We start from the raw sequence: 12475 nt of genomic DNA on the forward strand, positions 1-12475 counted from the left end.
CCCGCTTCTGGGTCTATCCGGGCCGGGCCCCACCGAGGCGATGAGCGGAGGTGAGCTTGGCTGGGCCTCTGTGTATTGGGAAGCCAATGTTGGTACGCATGCCTACCTTGTGGACAACACTCAGGCTCCGAGTGGCTGGAGGGAGGCTTGCCTTGAAGCCAGGCAGGGTCCCCGTGAGAGGCCCCTGGGGCTGCCGCCGGACACCGTGCCTGGGCCAGCACTTGAATGGCACCAAAAAGACTGGATGAGCAAAAGGCCTCGACTAACCACAGTGATACGACAAGCATCTGGCAACCAAGCAGTGGCAGATGCCTGCCTGATGCCTGAAGCCCCATTTTACTGATCTATAAAATGGGGATAAGAATAGACCTTAACTCCCAAGATCCTGGTGAAGAGGCTGTGATATACAGAAAGTGGGTGCTGGCACCCCAGGCCCCCAGCGAGTATACGTTCTCTCTCCTACCCTTTCTCTTTCCACTCTGCCGCCAGCTCCCTGTGTGAACCTGGGCTTGTCACTAAGCCTGTCTACGTTTTAGTTTCCCCATCTGGAAGTGTCCAATAAATGGAATTGTCCCTGACAAAGGGGTGAAAGAAGGCCGGCAAAGCCTTAGACTCTCCAGGCAGTGGGGGGATTCACGGAAGCTCTTCTGGCTTCCCTGGGAGGCCAGGACCAGACACGACACCAGCAGAGGTCGGATTCGCTCTCTGAGTCTCAATTTCTCTCTGCCTTAAATTTTTTCTTCTTTCATCCAGTAACCTCTCCTGAAGCACCTACTGTGTGCTGCAGATTGTATGCCAGGTGCTGGGGAATTCAAACTGAATAATTCAGTGACTGTGTTTGGACGAGCTCTGAGTCCTGTAGGGCGCACGGGTATGTATAAAAATGACAACCACTAGCAAGATGGGGACTATCATCGAGGGAATGGGGGTTAGAGAAGAAGAAGCCAGAACACAGGGAAGAGAAAGAAGAGAGAGAGCATGAAAGGAGATAGCTTTCCAGAGGTGTTCAAAAGCCACCACCACCACCACCACCACGGACAAGAATGTGACCTCGGCAGGGTTTTGCACATTCCACAAGAAATTAATGCAAAGGAGAGCCAAATCTAGCCATCCTGAGGTTCAACGAAGAAAATCATGGATAAAGAAATACATTTATAAGTATCATGCAAAAATACTAAATTGCAATATAACAAAACTCAGTGATCACATTTTGGGCAAAATAAAATTATAAATACATAAAATCTGCATTAGGTCTGTAGGGATGGATGAAATTCCCCTTCTGCTCAGTTTGGGGGTCTGAAGAGTTTCTCCACCCACACGCAGAGTTGCCAAGTTTCCTGAGATTTAAAAGGAAAAAAAAATAACACAAATGAAATAAACTGTTGTTCATTGGTTCATGCCAACTCTCCCCGGCTTTGCGCCGCTTGGTCCACTCCTTCCTTCCTTTCAGTAGTCCCACTCTGGACGGTTGCTGTTTATAGTAACTTGGATGACATGAGAAATGTCTCCTTGAATGTCCCCCTCTACACAGCGGGCAATCTCTTGGGGCTAAGTGACCCCAGAAGCCCTGATCCAGCCCTCACGGTCCACTTCCTCCTTCTTTCTTCCTCCCTCTGGTGTCTCTGGGTTTTTAGTTCTGGGAAAGCTCGGACAGCACCTTCAGAGTCCAGGGGGGACATCCGTCCACAGCCAGCCCCCACCTGCCTGCACATCCTAGCTTTGCTTTCCCCTGGGAAAGGCTCAGACTTCAGAGCAGGGCACTGCTGAATTCAAACCCTTGCCCTACCACCCAAGCCAAGTTTGTGACCTTATCTAAAGTCACCTAACTTCTGACCTCAGTGTCCTTATCCAGAAAGTGGGTGCAATAAACAATACTGCCTCCCAAGTATTAAGTTATTTCTTGTACAGTGCTTAACAGCACGGCTGGCCCAGGAAAGGTGCTCAAGGAAACGGCACCTACCACTGTCGCTGTTGTCACCCCAGGGAAGTGCAGAAAGGAAAGTGTTTCCTGAACCCTGGAAGGGATTTGGATGCAGCCGGATCCTTGGGTTTGGCAGGAGTGAAGTCATCTGCAGCCAGTGAACTCCCGGAACCTAGCAGCCCTCCTGTCCCCAGAGGGCGACACTCCCCTTCCAGACCTGCCAATGGAGCAGAGCACTGGCTGACTTGACTTTTACCCCCTTTGTGGTCTTTTAATATATCCTCCCCTCTCTTCCCAGAGCACTCTTAAGACCTAAGCTTTTCATTTTCTGTTCTCTCTTGTCAGGTGATTAAAAAAAGATAATCCCCTGATTCTTCGTGAGTTTCTACTACCAGCCTAGAAGAGCCACTCATTCCTCCTTTCAACAAACCAACCAATATTTACAGAGTGCCTACTGAGTGCCGGGCACTGGGCTCTGTGGTAACCTCTAAACTGATCCGTTAGGCTGAATTGGGTCGACCTTCCTCCCAGGTCTTGCTGTGTGGCCTTGGGCAAGTTACTTAACCTCTCAGAGTCTCCATTTCTCACCTGTGAATTGGAAAAATAACATCTGCCCCAGGGCTGGGATTAAATGAGACAAACTACTCCAAACCCAGGCAAACAGAGTATGGCCTGTGGCTGTTGTTCAAAGTCCGGTGAACAAGTATCAGAGACAAGGGCGGATGATTTGGATTCCAGGTCCCAGCTACATTTCTTTTTGTTTTTTTGCTTTTGCAGATTGTTTTTCTAATTGCCAATATTTTGGAACTAAAAAGCGAGAATTCTCCTTGGCTCTCCAGACTTCAGACTGCAGAGGTAACCAAGAGCGGAGTGTATTCTCCCAGACCTTTTGTTTTGTATTCACATAAATACACAAACACCAAAGATGATTGGTTTATTATTTTTCATTTTACAAAAACGGATGAAGTATCTATATTGTGCAACAACCTTGCTTTCGAGTTAACAATGTATTGTTTCTGTTTCCTCTCCGTGTATACATCACATAACAAAATCCGGGCTCACTGTCTGTCAGGAGGCGCTGCAGTTCTGGAAGGGGAGGGGGCGGGGATCCGGGCTCGCGCCCCCTCCCTTCCCAAACCTCCTGCCGTCTGGGCCTCACCGCCCCAGGCCCCCTCTAGCCCAGCCCCCCTTCTTCCGGACCACTCATCCCCTGTCTCGCCCCAACCCCCTCCCCGGGGCCTCCTCCTTTTCCCCTTCCCAAGGACCCCTTCCCCTTCTCTCCCTGGGCCCCTTTTCCGGGCCCCAGTCCCAAGTTCCGCCCGCTGCCCAGACCCCCTTCTCCCGGCTCCCTCCCCTAGTCTCCCCAGCCCCAATTCCGGCCTTTTCCCAACCCCCTCGGCCCCCTTCCCCTCCCCGGAACCCCAGCCTCCCTTCTCTCGTACCTTTTCCCTTGGGTCTCCCTGGGACCTCAGCCCCCTTTCTCCGGTGCCGCTCCCTCCTCCCCCGCTGTCTCCCAGGGACCCCAGCCCCCACTTCTCTCGTGCCCCTCCCCGCCGCTGCCCGGCCCCGCCCCTCCCGGGACCCCAGCCCTTCCTTCCCCCGTGCCCCTCCCCCCACGTCTCCTCAGGACCCCAGCCCCCACTTCTCTCGTGCCCCTCCCCCCCGCTGCCCGGCCCCGCCCCGGCCGGGACCCCAGTCCCCCCTTCTCCCGTGCCCCTCCCCCTCAGCTTCCCCGGGACCCCAGCCCCTCTTTCTCCTGTGCCCCTCCCCCCCCCCCCCGCCCGCTGCCCGGCCCCTCCCCTCCCGGGGCCCCCTGCCCCCCTCAGGCCGGGTGGCGCCGCAGGGGGCGCTGCGCGGGCCGAGGCGCGGCTGCGGGCGGCGGCGGGAGGAGGAGGCCGGAGGAGGCGGGGGCGGCGGCAGGCGGGGGGCGGGGAGCCGAGCGCGAGAGGGAGGCGAGCGGCGAGACACAGGCTCCGAGGCTCCAGCGAGCGAGCGAGCGACGAGCGAGCCCGGGAGGGAGGGAGCGAGCGAGCGAACAGCCGCGCCGCAGCCTCGCAATCCGCCGCCATCCCGCCGCCTCCGCGCCCGACCGCCGCCCGACCGCCATCGCCCGGCCCAGTCGCGCCCGCGGAACCAGACCAGGTGGGCCGGGGCGGCGGGGCGGCGCGGGGCGGGCCGGGCCGGGGCCGGGGCGGCGGTCGGGCGCTAAGATGGAGGCGGCGCGGCGGCGCGGCCCGGCCGGGCTTTGTCTCGGCGGCGGCTGACTGACAGCGGCGAGCCCGGGGCCCGGCCGCCCGCCTGCCGCCCGCCTTCCGCCCGCCGTCCGCGAGCGCGCCGTCGTCGTGGGCCCGCCGGCCAGGCCGGGGCCGCGGGGCCGGGCGGGGCGGCCTGGGGGCGGCGGGCGGCCGGGCCCGGGCTCGCCATTGTTGTGCGGCGCCGCGCGGCCTGGGCGGGCGGCGGGGCCGGGGGTGCGGGGGCGCGGGGGCCGCCGCGTCCCGGGGGCCGCCCCCCGCCCGCCCAGGCCGGCGGTCCGGAGCGCCCCGCTGCTCTGGAAGTAGCCGGGGCGGCCTTCCCGAGCCCCCCGCCCCACCCCCCTCCTCCCCCGGGCCGACCTGCCGGGCACCACCCCGGGCGGGAATCCCGGGGTCGGGGCGACCCCCGGCCGCAGGGCTAGGGGGCGGCGGGGGGCGCGGCGGTGTCCCCCGCGGGCCCGCGGACTTGGCGTTCAGGGGCACGGGGCTCGCAGCCGCCGACGGCCGCGGTTTCCGTGTGCGAGCGACAGGGTTATTTTCGAAATACTTAATGCTCTGTTACTGAGAAATGTTTAATAATAAACAGGATGTCGCTGCTCGGGGCCTGCCAGATGGGGTTTTTTTTTCCCCTCCCTTCTTTTTTTCTTTTTTGCCCCCTGCTCCTAAGTCAGAAACAGCACTATTGAAATCGTGGGCTTCTGGAGTGGATTTGCCTACACAAAATTGGAAGGCGGTTTTCTCTTTTCTTCCTCGCTTTCTAAATATCGTGGGAGGTCCGAGCCCACCTTTAGGCAGGGAGAGGAGGTGTTTTTCAGGGGAATGGTTAGCTTGGAGGAAGTGGGGAGAACGGGGGCTGGGGAGGCTCTCGCCACTGTGTCATTTGTTAAATGGCTGCCAGGGCGAAAACCTTTAGAAGCCTTTGGTTTCCAGGATTGTTAAATTAGTCCTGAGATTTCCCCCCCCTTCAGATTTTGTGTGCATTTTATGTGGCTTTATACATTATCCAGTATGGTTTTTGTACCCATCCGTTTGAAGTCGTAGCGTGGTCTCCATCTGCAGCCTTCCAGCCCTGTCTGTCACAGTGCTGTGTGGTGGAAGGGACTGGGGAGGCCCAGGCTTTGGGGTGCAAATCCTGCTTCTGCCAGACAAACCTAGGGTTCAGAGAGCCTTCGCTGGCATAAATAGTGCATTCCCCGCCTTGTCGGGTCAGGGCGATGGTGAAACACCTAGAAGAACCTGGCACACAGTGTGTAATAGTTGTTTCTCCTACTGCTGTTTCTGTACCTGCCATCAAGCCCTGGGATGGAATCGAGCCACTGCGATGTCACCCGTCGGGCTGACCTGATCCAGCCGGTGGATGCCACAGGTCCTGGGGCTAAGGCACCCAACCCACGGAACGTCTCTGGGCCCTTGTTTATTCAGTGCTGGGCCTCTGTGGGGAGACAAGGATGGGAGAGAGGAGCCTTTGGAGCCCCTCAGGAATTGCCTTGTGTGGTAATAAGTCACTGTCCTTGGGTCTGGGGTGTGTGCCCCTTCCACAGCAGATCTCCAGCTTGGTTTAAGGCAGATCTAGAAGGCTGGGAGAAACTGAGAACAACAAGCTGAGGCTGGGGACTCCTGCCTTTTGAGGATGACTGCTTTCCTCTGGGAATGGCAAATTATCACTTGGGGAGCCTGTGCTTGTTCGGGCAAGTGTCTCTTGGAGCCTGGATTCTGGTCTTCGTCGCGTTACCTTATGCGTGTCCCTGAGCCGCAACTCCTGCATCCGTAAAATGGGAATAATTAATTCTTTGCCTTGGGTATCTGTTGTGGGCTCTTGTGAGTCTCACATTCTGTTCGTAGCAAAATGCTTCTGTCCATGGGAGGGTGATGAAAATGTATGTGGTTTTTGTTGGTTGCCTAGTTCTTTTTCTCCTGTTCTCCTGGCTGATGGCCCCGTGACTTCCCCATCCCCAAATTCTATCCCTAGCTAATATTTTCATATCACGGCTACTGTTCAATGCCTGGAAGCACTAGAATGGCCTAGAAGAGCTAAGCTGCTCAGGGTGTCTATTGGGGAGCATAGGAGGACTGAGGCTAGTACAGGGGAAACTGACCCCAGTCCTGGTCACAGGTGAGGGCTGAGACCCAGGTTAGCTCCGGGCCACACCTGTAGCTTGTTTGTAAATGGCCCTGGAGACACTCTGCTTGGGCTCATAGTGGTTCTGCAGTCTCCTGGGCATTTGCTTTGGTACATGTTGACATTCCCACAACCATCTTGGTTTTGTTGTATTCTGTTTTTTTTAAACCTCCTTGGAACCTCCTCCGGGCCCACTGGGCCATGTCACCCTTAGCTGGGCCGTGTCTCAGCCGGGCCATGTCACCCCTTTTCAGTTTTCCCAGCTTCCTGCCTCTTGGCCCTTCTCTATCTGATTTCATTCTGGCCAGCTCTGGCGCTGGACTGTTTATTAGTTGGTGTTAGGGAAGGAGATGAATACACTGCCCTTCCCAGCAAGCTTTTGGTTTACCTGTGAATTTTCAGTTTTCCAAGGATGCAGGAAGGGGCCCTGTTTCAGCCCCTGTGTGTGTGTGTGGGGGGGGGGGGGGCTGCTTACCGTGGCCTGGGTCCCCTTCAGTCTCCTTGGAGCCCAAATGGGTAAAAGAGCCTGGGGAAGGGAGAGCCAGAAAACCCTGGGAGAGTGGAATTTCAGGAATGGCAAGTCAGAACTAGTTCCAGCACGGTCTGCTTGCCTGGCCTGGCCGAGGGATTTTTGTTATGCCTGTTCACCATCCCCCATCCACGTTTAAATTTCAGTTCTCTTTTTTTTTTGCAAAGGATTATTTTATTGTACTTTAAAGATTTTTTTTTTTTTTTTTGGTTTGCACAAAGTACTGACTCATGTTGCTAATGGCTGTATGCTGGTTATATGTCTCATTATTCTACCATGTAAGATTGATCATTTCTATGTTGGTTTTTGTTTCAAACCAGAATAGGCCAGGTGGGCTAGTCCGTGTATTTTTAAATTTGATAATGACGCTTCTCTCCTGTCAAGCGTATGTATCTTGTTATGGGCAGGCAGGTAATAAATAGGGCCTGTCTACACTGGATTTTAAAGCAGTGCACTCCCCTTGAAAAATAAAATGTCCAGCAGAGAGCTGTTGGGCTTTGTGCCCTGAATCTCCTGTCTTGGTCAGGGCTAACTAGACCGTCTGCTTTTCAAGTCATAACTCAATTTCTTACTTAAGAAAGTCCCGTCTTTTCTGGGCCTTGTATATATAGCCTTAGGAACCTTTGGTCTGTCATTTGGACAAAGAAAGAAAGGCATTGCCTGTGGTGCTCAGGAGAGAGAGAGAGATGAGAAAGACGGTGAGATTTCTGATGAAATTAAATTGTTTATGACAAGCTTTTCGGCTTAAAAGGTGCCATTGGGAGCAGGCCTCCTCACCTGGGAGCGCCAAGACCCCGGCTCTGCTGTCGATGGTACAGATCATTGTTTCTGTCTGTGGCTGGCATGTGGGAGATCTCTGCACTGGGACGGACGCTTGCCTTGGTGACTTGAGCCAGAAGTCTTGGTCGAGTGTTGTTAGCTGTACTTGTTCTTTTTTTTTTTTTTTCCCACTGGGCCGGAGCGGAGGGCCGGCTTGCTCTCCCGGAGGTGCCGGCAGCAGCGCGGGCTTGTGGGGCTCTGCCTGTGGCGGGAGGGTTCTGGGGGGCAGAGTGAGGTCTATCTTAAGTTGCTGGCGGTCCTTCACTTTCTCTCTGAGAGTACTTCCTTCCGCTCCCACCTCTGGCAGCTGGTTTTGTAGCTCTGCCCTGTATCCTTCCTTCCTCCTCTCCATGGGAACCATCGGCCTTTTCCTCTTGGTGGTGTTGCGAAAGCAGTATTTATTGATTTATTTCTTAATAAATATCATTTATTTCTTTGACAGAGAGAGTACAAGCAGGGGGAGCAGTAGGCAGAGGAGGAGAGAGAAGCAGGCTCCCCATGCGGGGCTCCGTCCCAGGACACTGGGATCACCCGAGCCCAAGGCAGACACCCACCCACCTGAGCCACCCAGGCGCCCCAGTATTTATTGATTTGCGAAGTCACCGTCGGGCAGCAGCTGCTCCTCTAGCACATACTCCCTGCCGGGCACTGTGCAAGACCCTTTAAGTACAGTTTTCCCTATTCATAAAAGTAACATTTTTACTGGGAAAAAATGGGAAAATACTGAAAAGAATAGAGAGAAAAAATATAAATACAAATAACCTGGAACCTCACCATCCAAAGAGAACTACCGTGAAAGCTGGTGTATTTCCTTCGAGTATGTGCTTTTTTCCAAAATTAGAAAAATACTATATATACCGTTCACCGTTTATAGTTCTTAACATTATAGTGTATTTTTCTAAGTTATTGAAAACATATTTTTGTTTGATTTTATTACGATTAGTTTTAAGGAAACTCTGTGCCCAACATGGGGCTTGAACTCAGGACCTCCGAGATCAAGAGTTGCGTGCTCTACTGACTGAGGCAGCCTGGTGCCCCCAAAACATATTCTAATAGTTGTGTAACTGCTTTATGTGGATATGCCATGATTTATTTAGTCCTCTGTTACTAGACATTTAAATTGTTGTCACCCACTTTTCCTTCTTATACACATTTTTAGGGCACATCCTTGCACGTACATCTTGGCGTATGTTGCTGATTATTTCCCGTAAGTGGCATTTGCAGAGCAGAGAAATCACAGGCTCCTTCTTCAGTTCTGTTTGGCACAGTATGGGTTTTCGCCTTCAGCCCTTGTCACTTTTTTTTTATAAGGGTTTTTTTTTAAGATTTTATTTATTTATCCGACAGAGATAGAGACAGCCAGCGAGAGAGGGAACACAACTAGGGGGAGTGGGAGAGGAAGAAGCAGGCTCACAGCGGAGGAGCCTGATGTGGGGCTCGATCCCATAACGCTGGGATCACGCCCCGAGCCGAAGGCAGACGCTTAACCGCTGTGCCACCCAGGCGCCCCAGCCCTTGTCACTTTTGACTCCAGCCTGACTCTAAGGTGGCTTTCCTACCTGGGCCGCTAAGTTCTGAGTATCTCGGTCCTGATTAAGCCCTCTGCTGAGTGAGGCTTGGGGTCTTAAGCCATTCACGGGGTTGAGTCTGAACAAGTGTCTTGACTTAAAACATTTACTGTTCTGGGGACGTAGAGATGTGAATGCCACACTTGCGTTCCTCAGGAGCTCACGGTCCGCTGGGGAGAAGGCAAGCACCTCCTTGCAGAGGCCTTTGGGAACTTCTCAACCTGCCTTTGTCATCACCCTCCCATGATTCTTTCCTCGCCTCTATTGCTTTTCTTTGTAGTTCTTTTCATAGCTTTAGATTTTATTTATTTATTGGAGAGAGAGGTAGAGAGTGAGTGGGACAGAGAGGGAGAGAGAATCTGAAGCAGACTCCGCCTGCACCCAGCGCAGAGCCCATCGCAGGGCTCGGTCCCACTCCCCTGAGATCATGACCTGGGCGGAAAGCGAGAGTCAGACGCTCAACCGGCTGAGCCACCCAGGTGCCCCCTTTTCACAACTTTAAATGTGCTTTTTTAAAACAATATTTTATTGTGGTAAAATATACGTAAGGTTTATCTTTTTTTAAGATTTTGTCAGAGAGAGCTAGCATGCACAAGCAGGGGGAGCGGCAGGCAGAGGAAGAAGCAGGCTCCCCCGCTGAGCAGAGAGCCTGATGCAGGACTCGATCCCAGGACCCTGGGATCGTGACCTGAGCCGAAGGCAGACGCTTAACCAGCTGAGCCGCCAGGCGCCCCTGAGGTTTATCATTTGAACCATTTTTTTTAAGTGTACAAATTCAGTGGCCTTAAGTACATTCAAGTGTGCAATCGCCATCCATCTCCAGAAATTTATCGCCTTCCCAAACTGAAACTCTGTTCATTAAGCACTGACCCCTCATTGCCCTTCCCTCAGCCCCTGGCAGCCACCGTCTGCTGTCTGTCTGTCTGTCTATGTATAAGTTGAATCACGTAGCATTTGCCCTTTTGTGTCTGGCTTATTTCACTTAGCATAATGTTTTCAAAGTTATCCACGCTGCAGTGGGTGTTAGAACTCCATTCCTTTTTATGGCTGAATAATAGTCCGTATTCCATTCCATACATCACGTTGTGTTTATCCATTCATCTGTCAATGGGTGACAACTTACAAATGCACTCTTGCCCTTGTTTGTTGACTGGCACAGTTTCCCCTGTGGAGCGAGGGAGGGAGTGCGGGCCTTGAAGCAGAATTCTGTTGCTTCCTGGTCCCCCCTGCGCTCGATGTCTGTGACAGGAGGGTGCCCACGTGCAGAAGGAGTGGCGGAGCCACAGAGGAGGCTCCCGTGGAAGTGTGCCGAGGTGTCATGGCCAGCTCAGCGTGGGCGTGGGCTAGAAAGGGAAAGCATTCTGGGAAGTGTAGCAGACTTGAAGTCAGCACCCATTGGGGCACCTGGCTGACTCAGTTTGTGGACCATGTGATTCTTGATCTCAGGGTTGTGAGTTCAGGCCCCATGTTGGGTGTCGAGATTGCTTTAAAAAAATATATATAAAAAAAAAAAGAGGGGGCACCGGGGTGGCTCAGTCATTAAGCGTCTACCTTTGGCTCAGGGTCATGATCCCAGGGTCCTGGGATTGAGCCCCACATCGGCCTCCCTGCTCAGCGGGAAGCCTGCTTCTCCCTCTCCCACTCCCCCTGCTTGTGTTCCCTCTCTCACTGCCTCTCTCTGTCAAATAAATAAAAAGTCTTAAAAAAAAACCCTTAAAGACAGAAGGAAGTATCCATTGAAAACAGTATACCAAGCCCTGGAGTATTAAAAATGGGTTTCTAAGTTGAAATCAGAAATGTGTGGCCACGGTAGAAAGCTTGTGGGTCAGCTTGCTTGCCAGAGCGCTTCGGATGGGAACCTGTTCTGTGAGTACTTGGCTGTGGCTGGTCGCCAGCCCCGGGGAGGGCAGGTAGGACTTCGGCCCTGGGAAGCCAGAGGCGACTCTCCCACCGTCCTTCGAGATCGTATCTTTGTGTAGAATGATGGGTTGCATTGCTGCAGGACCAACTGGAAAAAGGAGGTCATCCCCGCCGCTCTCTCCACGGCTCCTTTGTGTCTTCCAGAGCTTTTTTTGGCAGGTGTTGTTTACACACAGTTCAGAGCTTCAAGAACTGCTCTGTCCCAGGCCGTACAGAAACCCAGGCCCGCCTGGGAGGGGTCCCGCCGCTGCCGCCTGGCTGACCTGCCGCGGGGGTGAATGGGCCGAGTGTTCACAAGTAGCTGGGGACAGTGGAGACCTTGTCCTCCTCGAGCAGAAAGTGGAATTTTTTTTTTCTGATATAAAATTAATTGCAAAAGTATACATACTCATTAAAGAAAAGAAAGAGCAAGTGTATGAAGAAAAACGAAAGCTCTTCCCTCCAGCTTCCCAGGCGGTAACTACTATTTGTGGTTCGGCGTGTTTTCCTCTCAGACTCTGGATGCGCGTGTAAATACGGCCCTTTGTAGGTAGGCTTTCCGAACACAACATGGGATCACACTTCTTTTTCTTTACCACAACATTGCATTTTTAAATGTGTCAAGAGAGTTTTTTCATATTAACATATACAGATCTATCACACTTTCAATGTTTTTTAAAATACCGTTTATTAAGTTTTAAAAAATCTACAAGTGTATGAAGAATATGAAGGAAAAAAACCCAAAATAGTTTATAATTCCACGGCCCAGATATTTCCAGTTGACTTTTTAAAAAAAGTAGTTAGAAAATTTAAGCTGTATTAAAAGGCGTAAGGGCCCTTCTGCAGTCTCTCTGCAGAGAAAGCACTATGAGAAGTTTCTTGTCCGTCCTTCCAGAAAAAAAAAAAAGGGCGATGTATTATCCCCACACAGGCATTCGTATCCCTGAAGTGCGCTTCCCTCTGCGCTGGTGTGCTCCTTGGGTCGGTGATGTCATCTGTAGCAATTGAAGGGGGTATTTTGTGATATCCTTGATTTCACCTCTTCCCTATTGGTGGGCATTTGGGCTGTTCCTAATTGTTGGATATTACACAATTTTGGTAAAATTCTGCCAGATTTTTCTTGAGAAATACATAATTTGTACCGACTAGCGTCTGAGTGTCTGCCCCGTGGACTCCTCCGCTTGGATAGCGTTTTGGTAAGAGTTCTGCTAAAGAACTCTTCAAAAAACTATGTCAGTGTATGAACAATAGTACGCGAGAGTGGGTGTTTCTGGACCGTGGACTTTACTAAGTGAGTAGCTTTTCTGCATTATTTTGGATGAGCTGGTTGCCCAGGTCAAAGGCACTTTGTGTTTCGGGCTTGCTGCA

The 12475-nt window shown here is 52.6% G+C and overlaps 1 protein-coding gene across 14 annotated transcripts in view; it reads left to right on the top strand.

Annotated features, from left to right (window-relative positions):
* Window positions 1-3840: 3840 nt before the first annotated feature.
* Window positions 3841-12475, top strand: part of PRRC2B (proline rich coiled-coil 2B) — an 86317-nt gene continuing 77682 nt past the window's right edge. For 13 of the 14 annotated variants that reach the window (XM_048223416.2, XM_048223423.2, XM_048223418.2 and 10 more), the window contains exon 1: window positions 3842-4063. The gene's annotated coding sequence lies outside the window, so the exon portion shown is untranslated. Of the gene's footprint in view, window positions 4064-12475 lie in introns of all 14 variants that reach the window. The other variant, XM_048223419.2, reaches the window with a different exon arrangement.

Source organism: Ursus arctos, unplaced genomic scaffold (genome assembly GCF_023065955.2).
Source record: "Ursus arctos isolate Adak ecotype North America unplaced genomic scaffold, UrsArc2.0 scaffold_18, whole genome shotgun sequence".
NCBI lineage: Eukaryota > Metazoa > Chordata > Mammalia > Carnivora > Ursidae > Ursus > Ursus arctos.